Source organism: Balaenoptera physalus (assembly GCF_965194825.1).
Source record: "Balaenoptera physalus genome assembly, chromosome: 14".
Lineage (NCBI taxonomy): Eukaryota > Metazoa > Chordata > Mammalia > Artiodactyla > Balaenopteridae > Balaenoptera > Balaenoptera physalus.
Window position 1 is genome coordinate 79130439 of NC_138893.1, and position 15469 is coordinate 79145907.

Genomic DNA, 15469 nt, shown 5'->3' on the forward strand with positions numbered 1-15469 from the left:
CTCCACACTGGAGAGGCCTCATCCCTACTCTTTGCAAGATCTGGTACATCACCACTTCCCTCTACTCTGTCTACTAACCCTTCCCCTTCCAGTAAGTTCCCTTTTATATTTAGGTTGGCTGGGGTAGTTTCTGTTGCTTGGAACCCCAGCACTCTAATCAGGTTTTCTCAACCTCGACACGATGGACATTTGGGACTGGGTACTTCTTTGCTGTAGGCATCTTGTTGGGAGCCAATGTGGCAGATATCCAGTGGACGGTGGGTCACATCGGTATCCTAATGCAGCCTAAGCCTCTACCCTGGGTTTCTCAACCTCAGCACTACTGATATTTTAGACTGGATAGCTCTTTGTTATGGGCACTGTCCTGGGCACTGTAGGATGTTTATCAGCATCCCTGGCCTCTAGCCACCAGATGCCAATTGCAGCCCCCTGGTTGTGACACATGTCTCCACAAATACAGCAATACTGTCCCTGGGAGGTAAAACCACTGCTGTAAACTGATTTAGTGGTTGAGAACCAGTTTGATGAGGCATTGAGTCAGAAGTCAGAGGGTCTGGGATTTATCTGGCCCTGAGCCCCTTGCACTGTCCTCCTCCCAGGTCCACAGCCCAGCACCAGCATAAGCCTGAAGAAATCCAAAGAGCTGCTCAAAAGATGACGTTGGAAGATACGTTACCACCTCACAGTGGGTCTTTACTTGTCAAAGAAGTTAAAACCTGCTCCTTGGCCAGCTGGCTGAATTTGATGATAACTAAAGAAAGTGAATAAATATCCTGACCAGTGGAGTCTGAAGTATCGACATTTCACTTATCATATTGGGTGGCATTCTACAGACAACAGAGAAATTGTTCTTGCAGGGACAGACCTGTCTTTCTTCCATCAAGTGCTCTTTTTGCTATAATGACTAGCATGGCCGGGGTGGGAGGCAAAACAAGGTGAAATTATAAACCTTGGAGATATGAAGGCTCAGAAGCTGCCCTTTCAAACAAAACCAAGCTCCGACCCTTTCTCACACTTCAAATTGAAACCTCTTTGAGCTTTGATAAAACGTCAACTGACATTTTGTTCCTCCCTTCTCTGGCAAGGTCTGCTCACCTCCATGCTTTCTGAGACCACTAGAGCACAGGTCTGCCAAGGACAGCCTGGCCGGTCGAGCTCCAAACAGGTAACACTTAATATGCTGATCTTTGAGCTCCGTGCTTTACCAGCACTGGAGGAACAGCTCAGGCTAATGTGGGGGACAAGATTTAGTGTGAACTGGGAGTCCGGAGACTGGAGAAGGCTTCCAGCTCCACCACTCACATGAAGCTTGGGAACCCTTTTTCCCGCCTTGGTATCAGTTTCCCCATTTACGAACTGGTGTTGGAATGGATCAGTGAGTCACAAGCTTATTTTGGTTTCTCTTTGTTGATCTGAACCCACCCCCAAGAAGAGACCCTTGGCCACACTCCCATAGACACATCATTTCATAAAATGTCTGAAGGTTCTTGCAGTCCTCCACAGCCATGAAGTCCAGGGTGAGGCCATCGGACCAGATGGTCCTTAAGGAGCCAGCCCTTTCTTGACCCTACTTTGCAGTAGCCCAAGCCCACGGTTAGTTTCATGCTAAGACAGACATGAATTCTAAACACATTTGGCTTGGAATCCCAGCTCCTTCTCTCATCAGCTGTGAGATACTGAGCAAGTTTTCTAAACTTTCTGAGCCTATTTTCTTTGTTTAGAAAACAGTGAGATAATATCCCCCAGTAGTTAGTTCTAAGCATTAACTACGTATTATACGACACCTAGAAAACGCTCGATTCATTTTTGCTTTCCAATCCTCTCCCTCTTCCTCCCTTGACCCCTTATTGGTATTAAGTTCCTCTTAAAACAGGAGCAGAAAAGCAGTTCATCAGATTATTTTGGTATCTGGGCAGGTCTGGGGGAAGGCATGATTACATATCAATTGTTTACAGAGAAAAGAAGTCCACAGTGGTCCCCCCAGAGATGAATTGAGATCGTAGGAAGCAACTCTTTATAGGCTGTGTGGCTTTAGTTAATTGGCTTAACCTCTCTGAGCCTCCCATCTGTAAACAAGGATGAGGATAACACCTCCTTGATTACCATCCACTCCACTCAGAGAATCTCTCCTGGATGCCAGGCAACGTACTGAGCACTTCACATAGAGTCCATCATGAACGTCAGGTCTATTGGAAAATGACGTGAAATAACATACTTGGAAGGGCTTTATAAACAGTGAAACATGAGGCAGACACTTCATTTTCACCATGATCAGGGAGTCTCAAGAGCTTGTTTTCTATTGTGAAAATAGGAGTGGCTTTTCCAACCAGAAGATCAAGCACATAGAGCAGAAAGTGACAAGTGACATGGAGTTAGGCCGTCTCAAAAACAAAAGGTGAGCGCCAGTTGTAAGCTTCTTTCCTGGAACCTTGGTGAGAAATACAAGGAGGACAGAAGGCAATGCGATTTCTTTTCCTGTGTGTTTCACATGACATACGTCTCTCCTCACTGAAGCTCCAATTTGCCCATTTCTCATTTAGCACTTGATTTATTGGATGCTGCAGCAAATGCCGGGTGAAATGGTAAATCTGGTAATAAAATATCTAAATGATTTATAAATATGGTTTAGAGAGGCTTGGGTAGGTAAGGTGGCACACGGCTAGTCTAAGGAAATCCCTGTGCTTCAGAAACCCTCCCCCAGACACCTACATCCAACGCACAGAGCTTTTTGTCTCTATTGAGTGGAGCTGACAACTCCAACGTGTGCAAATACAGATTTAACAGGCAAACGTGCAGCCAAGCCCAGGACTGTAAGTGTTTGAAAAGGCAGATCTGTTTGATGAGCAAATAATGCGTCATCAATAAAGACTTGTCGAGATGAAATGAATGAGAGCAGCTGTCCCTGAACATCTAGTCTGGGGTAGAGAGGATGCAAACTGAAGGAGGAAAAGACAGTGTGGGTGGGGGTGGGGATGGGATGGGGGAGGCCTAAGCAGCATGTTTTAGAAAGATCATGCTGGTGTTCTTGACCAATGTGGGCCACCTGGACTGAGTGGGTAGGCTGTACTAGAAGAAGGCCCTACCTGGAGGCACCCGGTGTCTTACTACCAAGGAAAGAAAGATGATCAGGAAGTGCCAAGAGAGCAAGGTCAGGCTTTGCAGAAATTAACATCTTAATTCATATAATATGATATCTCTTATATGTGGAATCTTATAAAATGATACAATTGAACTTACTTACAAAACAGAAATAGACTCACAGACATAGAAAGCAAATTTATGGTTACCAAAGGGGAAAGGGGAGGGGAGGAGTAAATTAGGAGTTTGGGGTTAGCAGGTACACAGTACTATATATAAAACAGATAAACAATAAGGACCTACTGTATAGCACAGGGAACTATATTCAATATCTTGTAATACTCTATAATAGAAAAGAATCAAAAAAGAATATAGGGCTCCCCTGGTGGCGCAGTGGTTAAGAATCCACCTGCCAGTGCAGGGGACACGGGTTCGAGCCCTGGTCTGGGAAGATCCCACATGCCGTTGAGCAACGAAGCCCATGCACCGCAACTACTGAGTCTGTGCTCTAGAGCCCGCGAGCCACAGCTACAGAAGCCCGAGCGCCTGGAGCCTGTGCTCCGCAACAGGAAAAGCCACCGCAATGAGAAGCCCGTGCGCCACAACGAAGAGTAGCCCCCGCTTGCTGCAACTAGAGAAAAGCCCATGCGGAGCAACGAAGACCCAACACAGCCAAAAATAAAAACAAATAAATAAAATAAAAAATAGGAACATGAGGACACGAAGAGAAGGGAGTTGTCTGTAAGCCAAAGAGAGAGATCTCCAAAAAAAAAAAAAAAAATATATATATATATATATATATGTATATATAACTGAATCACTTTGCTGTATAGCTGAAACTAACACACACTGTAAATCAACTATGCTTCAAAAGAAAATTTTTTTTTAAATAAAGTCTAGGAAAGAGCTGAAAAAAAATCTTAATTCACAACAGCCAAAAGGTGGAAGCAAGCTAGGTGTCTGTGGATGGATGAATGGATAAACAAACAAGAGTATAGTCATACACTGGACTATTATTCAGCCCTAAAAAGGAAGGAAATTCTCACTCATGCTACAACATGGGTGACCCTTGAAAACAGTGCTAAGTGAAATAAGTCAATTACAAAAGGCCATTTATTATATGATTCTACTTATATGAAGTACTTAGAATCATCGAATTCAGAGAGACAGAAAGTAGAATGGTGGTTACCAGGGGCTGGGGGTGGGAGCAGTAAGGAGTTATTGTTTAATGGAGACAGAGTTTCAGCTTGGGAAAATGAAAAATTTCTGTGGATGGATGGTGGTGATGGTTGCACAACACTGGGAATATACTTATGCCACTAAACTATACAATTTAAATGGTTAAAACGGTAAATTATATGATATGCACATTCTCCCACAATAAAAAAATAAACATCTTTTAGTATTTGTCCCGTTCGGACTTGGATTTCAGTTGCCAGCATTTCAAGCTCCAACAATAGAATAATTTGATGTCGAGAACTGGATCTGCCTTATCTATGAATCCCCCACTGCATCTAATACAGTAGTTCTCAAAATGCAGTCTGTGGGCCACTGGGGGTCTCCAGGACCCTTTCAGGATGTCCACAAAGTCAAATGCTTTTCATAATGTTACTAAGCCATGGCTTGCTGTTTGCTATGATGGTGTTACAGTTTGCACTGATGCTACAAAAGTAATGGTGGGTAAAATTTCTGGTGCCTTCACGAACCAAGGCAGTGGCACCAAACTGGACCAGCAGTCATTTTATTCTGATGCACTCACAATTAAAAAAGAAACTGTGCTTACGAATGCCCTTGATGAAGCAGTACAAATTATTAATTTAATTAAAGCTCAACCCTTGAACATACATATTTTTAACAGTTTGTATGACAAAATGGGAAGTCTTTAAAAAGCACATCTGTTACATACTGAAGTACAGTGCCCACATCAAGGAAAAGCACTTGTGTGATGGTTTGTGTGTCAAGCAGAAATAGCCGCTTTTTTTTCATGGAACATCATTCTTACTTGAAAGCACAACTGACAGACAAACAAAGGTTATTCAGATGGGGGTATCTGGTAGACATTTCCTCAAAAATGAATGAAGCAAGCCCGTCACTTCAAGGAAAACAACTGACCATATGGTTGCCAAATCTAAAATCCAAGCTGTCGAATGAAACTTAGGAATTTGGACAACGCCTCTCCACCACTTTGAGCTCGAGTGTTTCCAAATACTTAACGGCTTACCAATACATCATACTCCAAAATCACATGTAGGTAAAAGATCTATTTAAAGCCCAAGACAGATCAATGAATTTTAATGTAGCCAGGTACCAAAAGTTCACTAATATGGTTTCAGATTCCACATCACAACTAAACTTTAAGAAACTTCCACTTGTTGAGTTTTGGTGTAGGATCAAAGAAGACTACCCACAATTATCCGAAAAGGCTCTTCTCTTTTCCAACAACAACTCTGAGTGAGGCACGAGTTTCTCCACACACTTCAACCAAAGCAACATATCACAACAGACTGAATGCAGAAGCAGATACAAATATACTTTGTCTTATTGCATTTGGCAGATATTGCATTTCTTATAAACTGAAGGTTTGTGGCAACCCTGCATTGTCAAATGATGGTTAGCACTTCTGGGCAATAAAGTATTTTTTAATTAAGGTATGTAAATTGGTTTTTTAGACATAGTGCTATTGCACACTTAATAGACTACAGTATAATGTAAAACATTAACTTTTATATGCACTGGGAAACCAAAAAATATGTGTGACTTGCTCTATTGCAAAATTTGCTTTATTGCAGTGGTCTGGAACCAAACCCACAATATCTCCAAGGTAAGCCAGTATAAGAATCCAGCTGTCTTCTATTAAGCCAAATATCAAAGAGATTTACAAAGGCATCAATGCCATTCTTTTTTTTCTCAGTTTTTTAAAAAAATTTATTTGTTTTATTTATTTATTTTTGGCTGCGTTGGGTCTTCGTTGCTGCACGTGAGCTTCCTCTAGTTGCAGTGAGCGGGGGCTACTCTTCATTGAGGTGCGCGGGCTTCTCACTGCGGTGGCTTCTCTTTGTTGCAGAGCACAGACTCTAGGTGCGTGGGCTTCCGTAGCTGTGGCTCGCGGGCTCTAGAGCGCGGGCTCAGTAGTTGTGGCGCACGGGCTTAGTTGCTCCGTGGCATGTGGGATCTTCCCGGACCAGGGCTCGAACCCACGTCCCCTGCATTGGCAGGCAGATTCTTAACCACTGTGCCACCAGGGAAGCCCATCAATGCCATTCTTCTCACTAATTTATTTTTTCTGTTTTGGAAAATAGTTGCTTTTAAGAAAAAAATGTTTATGTTAACATGCGATAGTTTTTTTATTGCTATTGTTAAATGCATTCTTAGATAAGTATAATTAACATTTCTCAGTATTCATTTTCCATATCAATAGATATAACCTACATAAGCAAAAGCTCTTTGGGTTCCTTGGTAATTTTTAGGAATGAAAATGGATTCTGAGATCCAAAAGTTTGAGATCCTCTGGTCTAACACAGTCTTTAATAAACGTCTTAATAAGAAAATAAATGAACGAATGTACAAATGAATGAATGAATGAGGATGTTGCTGGCAAAAAAATATGGTTATGAGCGGTGTAAAGGAAAGAGGTGGGTTGATGACCCTTCCAAAGGGTCAACCAAGGTAGGAGAGTTAGTTGTTCTTGATTTGAGCATTTCACAGGTGGATAAAATTTTCAAACCATTTTGGGAACCCACATAGAATGGCCAACTTTTTATTTGGTCAAGTAAAAACATTTGGAAAAATAACTGCAGTTTACCATCACCATTATTTTGTAAAAGTTAAGGCATTTTAACAGGAAAAAAAAGAAAGGAAGGATATAATCTTGGTATAAAGGGCAGTCTCTATATTGAATAAATTGAGCTTTTTTAGAAGCTCACCTTCTGGTCCTTGATTTTCCTGCTTTGCTCTGGACCAGTGGACACTTTTCCCTGCACCAGACTTTGTAAGCATCAACCTAGAGCAGGGGTTGGTACAATTTTTTATAAAGGACCATACAGGAAAGATTCTAGGTTTTGCAGGCCATTACATTCTCTGCTGTTGCTGCTCAACTCTACTGTTACAGCATGAGAGCAGCCACAGACAGCACATAAATGAATAAGCACGGCCGTGTGCCAAGGTAATTTTATTTACAGAACCCACGGTGGCCGGATTTGGCTCACTGGCTGTTGTTTGCTGACCCTGATCTAGAGAGCTGGGTAGAGATGCGTGGGAGACTAGGGCGAGGCCATTCCTGCCCGGTCACCATGGACTTTAGAACTGTCAAGATGACCAGCATTGCCATTTCCCTGACCAGCAGACCAGGAATATCTGCTCAGAAAGCTGGCTGTCCTACAGGGATACACTGAGCCTGTCCTTTCCGGCATCTGAGCAGTAGGGGGGTTGACAAAGTCATCAAACCTCCCCTGCAAGAGCAGTATTGAAGCACAGTGACACAGCCCACCACACTGGCATCTGGGGACAGTAGCCAAATAAAGAAATGGAAGAAAGGCAGGTGAGATGGCCTGTCCACAGTGACACAGGAAGGGAGGTCAGTGACAGACCGGCACTTGAACCAGAGCTCTCTACCGCATGTCACCATAGTTCTAGCAAGGTACGCTTTCATCTTGCTCCACAGTGTGGGAAACAAACAGAATCTTAGCTTGATTTAGAGGTGTGTTTAAATGCCCTAATCTCCAGAAAACCCCAAATCCTTTCTTTCAGAATAGAGGGATGCAGTTTTAGAATGGAATCTCCGTTGCCCATCTTCTCCCTTCCAAGATGTCAAGATTTGCCAGGCAGCCCTCTGCCAGCCATGGGCACATCCTCCGCCCCCACAGCTGCCGATCTGCCCGTCAGATTAGGGGTGTGCGCATATGGTGGCAAAGGCAGGGAGAATGAGCTCCATCGCTTCTGACATGTGAGCACCAGAGCTGTGAGCATATGGCCTGGAAGACTCTCCAGGAATTTCACGGGACATTTCATGCAAGTTGAGACTGAGGCATTCAGGAACCCGGATCCAGAGAGAAAAAGAGAAACTGCAGAAAATATTTTCCTCTGAAATATTTACAACAAATGTGACAGAGAAGAGTTAATTTCTGTAATGTACAAAGCTCATTTGAATCATTTAAGAAAAAGGTGAAAACCCCACAAGAAAATCGGAAAATGACACGAACCAATAATTCATAAAATAACCACCAATGGCCACTAAACTAAAAATGAAATTTATCTTTACTGGTAATAAACAAATGCAAATTGCAATGTGACACATTTTTACTTATGTCTTAAAAGGATAATACTTAATGCTGGTGTAAGTGCAGTGAGAAGGACAGTCTTTGCATATCGCTGGTGGGCATGTAACTGGGCCGGGGACACACCAGCTGGAAATCAATCTGGTAATACAGGCAGAGAATTATAAACACATTCATAATCTTTAACTCAGCAATCCCACTTCTATGAATATGCAAAATAAACTAACGTCATCACTTCCCTCTGATGGAATATCTACCTCTATTAGCAGAATCCATACTGCTGATAACTTTTTCTGAGAGTTTCACAAGTCATTCATTTTGAACTACAAATTAAAACTTGAATGCCTCCTTTTTTCCCTCCAAAAATGTTGCTATAAACTCATATACTCATAGCTGCCTTCCTATGCAGGTATAGGTTTGGGAGATTTCCCTGAATAGAACTCGGCCTTTATTCTTGGTTGAGTCAGCCTGTCACTCAATCATTGGGATCCACACCTGTCATACAAAACAGCCTCAGCTTCTCCCAGCTAAATGTCACCTGCAAATGACAGCCAGCCCTCCTGCTCCCGCACTGCAGTCCACATTGCCAGGAGGTGGTGTGGCAGGACACGGCTGAGGATGGAGCCTGGTGGCCGGCCACTAGACAACTCCTTCCGTGTTGTTTCTGATCCATTACCAGCAGTTAGAGTTGTTCAACCCGTTACAAATCTGCTTTGTTTAACTGGGATTTGGACACAGTCCTCTGTCTTACCCACCCAGTAATCATGAAAGGTAATGTCAAATGTCTTACAGAAGTCTAGGAGAACAATTGCAAAGGGGACGAGGGGACAGTGCTTCCCTGGGAGAAATCTCCCCAGCTCTGCCTGACTCTGCCACACCGGCTTGTCTGTGTCCCCACCGGCCCAGAAGCCCCGCTTCCTCTCTCTCCAGCTATCACCTCCTGGCCTCCCCTCTGGGCCTGGCTCACAGCCCCCTTTGACATCACCATAATTAGCTCACCCTGGCTAGATGAGCAGAAGCGTGTCTGGAATGGGGGTTCAGGCTCAGGGATGAGAGACCTCGTTTTACGATTTATTACCCATACGACGTGTCACTTCACCTTTCTGATCCTGAAGCTCCTCACCTGTAAAATAGACATAATACACCCTGTGCGCCCCACCCCCAAGGGTGCTTGTGGAGCTCAATGAGACAGTGGACGGCAACGTGCCTTGGAAACCAAAGGCCTGCACAGGAAGACGCTAATTTGTCAGGGTACCGCTAGTACTACTAATAAATTGTATTCATCCTATTTGGTGCAGGGAAAGGGCAAAGCTTCTCTAGAATGCTCTAGGACATGTGATGGGATCCGACCAGTGGTGCAGCAGCCGGAGACTTCCTGGGGATTTCCTAAACAAAAGGGGTCAGACACCTGAGAAATGACTGGGCCATGGTTCTGGAATCCTCGAAAATGGGCCCCTCGAGACCCAGCCTAGACCCCAGTCCCTGTAGGTGTCTCAGAAGCGTGAGCCCTAAGGGAGGAGGGGACGTGTCAGAGGACACACCGCCAGTAAGTGGAAGGTGAGGCCGGGTCCTCTCACAGCGCCCAATACTGCTCTCCCTGTCACCCGCCTCCTACAATACTCATTTGAAGGACCTGGAAGGAAGTTCTGGGAGATGAAATTAGAAGCCACTAAAATGCTGATTTAAAATATGCGTGTATATATATATATATATATATATATATATATATATATATATATATATATATATATATATATATATATATATATAAAATCCAAGGGAAGAAAGCCACCCTTGCAGCCTCCACTGGCCACTCATCACTATTCGCCTGGTGGCCTGTCTCAGGAGATGCCATCCTGAAGGTGGAGAAGGGGAGGTCTGTGCGGTGTGTTTCCTGTGAACCCAGCAATCTTGAATTTGCCCGGGAGACCTCCAGCCCCGGTCCTATTTCCAGATGAGGAAGCTTCGGGTCGTCCTATTTCCCCCTTTTTCTCTCACACCACAAGGCAGGGACCTTGGACTGTTGTTTTGACTGTTGTGTTTTCTGAATGAATGAACTAGTCCTAAGGGTGAGCTGACTTTCCCAAGAACGCCGGTACCAGGGGCAAGGGCTGGGATGAACTGCTCCCCGCTCCCTCCTGTCTCCCGCACTCACTTTGTAGAATCACAGGGTACAAACAGACCCAAGGAGAGCACATCCTCCCCCAACAGCCTTTGAACCCTTGCGTTTCCACGGGTACTTTTCTTGGCCACCACACCCAATATATTCAGCCTCTCATCAATCAACGATGAGGACTGCTTATTTTATACAAAGCAGCGAGTTAAGCACTATCACATCTTTGACCTCCAAATCCCTTCCCACCTCCGATTCTGAGGTGGAAATCCCACTGGACGTGGCAACCTGCCCTTGGCAACCAGGCACAACACGGGACTCCCAGCAGGCATGTTGTTCTGTCTCTTGTCAAGCTCCCATTTTCCAGGGAGGATATTTTGACAAGAAATCCCCCCTGGCCTAAGATGCCAAACCGCACATAGGGACGAGGGTGCAGCTGTGTCACAGCTATCGGAGTTTTAGAGAGGAGGAGATGGGATCCGACAGACCTGTCACGGGTTCAGCCTGGGAACACAGCATCCCCCAGGACTTGGGAGTGTCAACATAGGTACACTGAATTCCTCACAATAACACAGCTCACGCCACAGAGGCACCTCCTCCTGTAGCCTGGTTGGGAAGCCAGGTTTAGCTACCAGCGTCCTTCAAAGAGAAAGAACTTCAGGAAGCCTTCTTGTCTTAGAAAGGAGGAAACTGATGCCCGGTGATATTAAACAGCACATGCTGCGTCACAGCTGGAGCAATGACAGTGACAAGAACTTAGACCTCTGGGACATTTGGGCCACTGCTATATCAAATGCCACCAGGACACACACGTTTCAGAGTTCATCTGCTGTATGGTTTCACCCCAAGTTATGTGAGTCACTTCTCTCACATGTGTGGTTGAGAAATCTTGTTCTTCAGTATGGAAAGGATTGAGTCCAAATGGAGACATCCTTAGGATGGAATATTATGTAGCCAGTAAACCTCATATCTTCAGAGCATATTTCAAGGCATGTGGCAATATTCATAATGTAATGTTAAATGAAAGTTGCAGGAGATCGATTATTCATGCACAAAGAACCCTAATATTCTAGCTTTATACTACAGTATTTCCTCTACAATGGTAGTGATTTTAAGATGCACCACTGACTTAAAAATATTTCAAAAAAAGGAAACATTAACTATAAGAAGCACATTGATTTCAGAAACATTAAAGATGAAAAATGTGTATCCAAGAAGAAAGGAAATGTGACATAAATTTAACACACAAATGTCGTGTGTGTGTGTGCACGCACACACATGCATATTAGACCAAGAAGTGAATTAAACATTAATACTGGTTATCTCTGAGGGGAGATTTTAATTTTTACTTTATCTATTCTTTTCAGTATTTTTCAATTTTGTCTCTAATGTGGAGATACTAATTTTATAATCCTAAAAAATAAACACTGTATGTAGAACATTAAAAGCAAATGTAAGAAAAATGCACGTTACTTTTTGACTCACACAAGGACTGCAATTTCCATTCCCCAGTCTCGACACATTTTTAGCCCTTCTTTGTTTTGCTATGTTTCTCCCCTCTGGTTTCTAAGCACAGTTTAACATTCCATCTTCCATGAACCATTAGAAGGCTGCCGTCATGCTCTCCCCACTCAGCTGCATTTTAATGGGATGCCCTTGGTCTTCAGGGAACGACTCTCAGGAAAGTCAGGTACAATTTCTTGGTGCAGGTGCCATAGGCACGTCTAAGATGCCACCCTGCGCTGCAAGCAAAGATCTTTGTAAAAAATGCCTCCTGGGAAAAAACTGTTTAGACTCTAGTGCTAAGAGAATCTTTGCTTTCCTTTGAGATAATGGTATGCTTCGGTTTTTTACTCTAAAAATCATGAATATTATCTTAACTGTATATTATTTCCCTTTTTCCCTACCTGCTAAGAAACTCAACTATGATAACTCTGTTGGTCCCTAGGGTGGGGCTTTGCATGCTTTTTTTTTCCCTTTGGTTCTGATTCTTCAAATAAAATATTTGATTGTACTGTTGGTGTTCTTTTGTAAGAAGTCGCAAATCATTGGTGGCAGCAGCATAGAGTAAATAAATACATGCACTCAGTGAAATCCTTTTCTGAGTTCACCTTTGACTTCTCCCCACCCTGTACCCACTGTATCCAATCTATCAACAAATCTTGTCAGTGATGCTTCTAAAATATGTCCCACATCTGTCCACTTCCCCCACCTCCACTGTCACCTTCCTAGCCCAAGGCACTGGTCAGGGACAACAACCTCCTGGCCTTTCTGCAACTTCTCTCATCCCTCCTCTGTTCCATTTACTCCCTCAAAGTGTACTTTTGACCACTGAATAAAAGCTGCCCTCTCCCACTCATCCTCCATCTCATCACCTTATTTTACTTCCCTTACAGCGCTTAGGATGCTGGAAATAACCTTCGTGTATTCACTTGTTTGTTTTTATCTCTCCCCTTCCCCATCCCCAAAGTGAAAGCCCCATCTTGTTCCCTGCTGCATCGTCAGGGCCTGGGACTGCCTGGCACATTGTAAGTCCTCAAAATATGTTGGAAAAATGAAATCCTGGCTCATCTCCAACATGCTCCTAACTGCTGGTGCTTGCACAGGGCCCTAACTCCCCATGCCGGTGTTTGCATTTTCAAACAATGAACATATGCCATCCTGCAAGCCCCTTCGGCTCTCAGCATGGGGCTCACCTAACCTGTGTGCCAGCGGTGAGGGAGTGGGCAGCTGCCGAGATCCCATCCACCTCCTGGGAGGTGGGAAGGAAGGGCTGGGAGGGAAGAAGACTGCAGGGGTGATGAGAACCTGCCCAGGACAATCGTCAGCAAGATCAGGGTCACTGCTGAAAGGTCCAGAGAGTCGTGCAGCCCCACAAGTTGTCCCAAGGGTTATTCTCTGTCCGTCCCTTTGGATTACTTCATTTGCCAGACATTCAAATACCACATTAAAATTCTTTGCCCTGAAGGAGCAAAGCTTCCCAAAAAGCCCTCACACGCTCTAAGAGACTTGTTCCTGGAGATGAATTTTCTCCTAGGCAATAAGAAACCACGTTCTTCTTTTCTCTGGCTGTGTCCTCCCTACAAATTAGACACATGGATCCAACTGAGGCCAGAGCTCATGCCTTCACATTCTCTTTTTTCCAAGAAGTCTTGCTGGCTCCCCAGGCTGCAGGAACCCCTCTCTGCTCTTCATGCCTTGGCCCCAGGAAGGTCTCACTGGCCCCAGAAAAACATTTATTGGCATGCCGGGTAGAAGCCCCCACCCCTTTCAGAAGAGACTCTACCCAGTTATCCTAGGCACTGGTGACAATCCCTAATTCCTTGTTCCATCACCATCTAGTCCGGTCACCAATGTAAATCAAGGCCAAGGAATAGCCCCTGGGAACCTATGGTTTTTAAGCTCAATAAGCAAATCGCTCTGGTTTCTCCAGATGGGTAACTTCATTGAGAGTTTGCTGGGGCAGGGATAGGTCTGTGGGGTGCAGGCCCTGGGAAAATGCGCCATCCTCCGTGCTCCAGGAATATCATCACTCAGAGCAAAGCCAGAGCAGCTGGAAGGGGAAGAAAGTGCTAGATGGCAGTCCGGTGAGGGTACAAAGGAGGTGGGGTGGGAGAGGGGCACCTCCTCGTCTTGGTGGGATTAAGGCTTGGAGAATCTGAGTCTCAGAGACTTTGGTTTATGTATCCCAGTCCCACTGGGAGCCCCCCCCCACCCCCCGCCCTCAGGCCCCAAACACTGCCCAGAGCTCCTGGGAATCTGGGAAGGGGACCCCAATCCAGGCTGATTTGGGGGAACTTCCAAAAAATTCTAGGAGACTAGTCATAAACACCCTTTTTTCCATTTTACAGCTAAGGAAGCTGAGGCAGAGAAGGTTCTGCAGCAGCATGTAAAATCAGCCCATCCTCTGGCCTCCATCTGCCACATTCCAAGGCTACGCTGATTCTGGGTATAAGATTCCCATTCCCTGCCCGCTTCCTGCAGGGCCCAGGTGAAATCTATGTCATACACATGTATGAAATATTCAAGCCTCTCCCGAGGAGCCTCGTGTCACTTCTAAATCAATTTATTCTAATCTAATCTTCATCTTCCATGGTTTTCTGGGCCAGCGCCATCAAGGAAACTTCTTGGCAGGTGAGAGAGACTGAAAACACAGAACGTTTGTTTTTAGCAGTGCCTCCACAGCCAGCAGTTTCCAATACGGCGAAGTCCACGCAAACCATGAAATATGACTGGTCCTTGGAAATGACCCCTGATGCACTCTGAGATCCATGCAGATGGGTGCTAGCCAAACTGCAAGCATAAAGTTGTCAGGAGCCCCCGAAAACTCTAACAGGCACCGAGGTGAAGTCAGGAAGGTCCAAGAGCCAAGGGAAGGCCGGGAGGAATCCTGGCAGGAAGGCAAGTCACGGCCAGCCATCGTGTTCTTAAGTGGACTTTTAATAGCTTCAGCCATAAAAGGCACAGTTTTCTCCATCTCTGCCTGGGCTTCAACAGTATTCACTTTCCCCCAGCTCCTTTTATTTTGATATCAACAGTCCAAAATGCAGAAACTGGCCTTCCCTTGCTTTTCCATCAGGCTCAGCTGTGGAACTCCAGAAGAAAACTCCAGAAGAAGGTGGGCACAGGGCCCAGGAAGCCTCAGGAGTCCTTCTGGTGGCTGCAGTGCCCAGATTGTAATGTGCCAGGAAGGGACGCATGGAAACCTCTCCTATGGGACACAGGAGCCTCCAACCTCTGTCTGATGCTTTCCTGCCATATCGAACTGTCAGCTTCCTGCTTGCTGCCAGGCCCTCCCAGCCAGAATTCCCACCAGGCCCCCTTCCCTGGGCCAGGGCAGGAAGTGCATCCACAGCTCTGCTCCAGGGGGCCTTGGCCTCCAACCTGAGAGCCTGGCAAAAATAAGCTGGGACTTTTGAGTCCGACTTTCCACCCTCGGTCAGTCCTGCCCAAAAGTGGTGGGGTTTCTCCCGCCCTTAATTCTCTACCTCTGGGCTGTGGAGTG

At 45.0% G+C, this 15469-nt stretch overlaps 1 protein-coding gene across 3 annotated transcripts in view; it reads right to left on the reverse strand.

Moving 5' to 3' along the window:
• Positions 1-15469, reverse strand: part of RPS24 (ribosomal protein S24) — a 596901-nt gene that overhangs the window by 167765 nt on the left and 413667 nt on the right. The gene's annotated exons all lie outside the window — the stretch shown is intronic.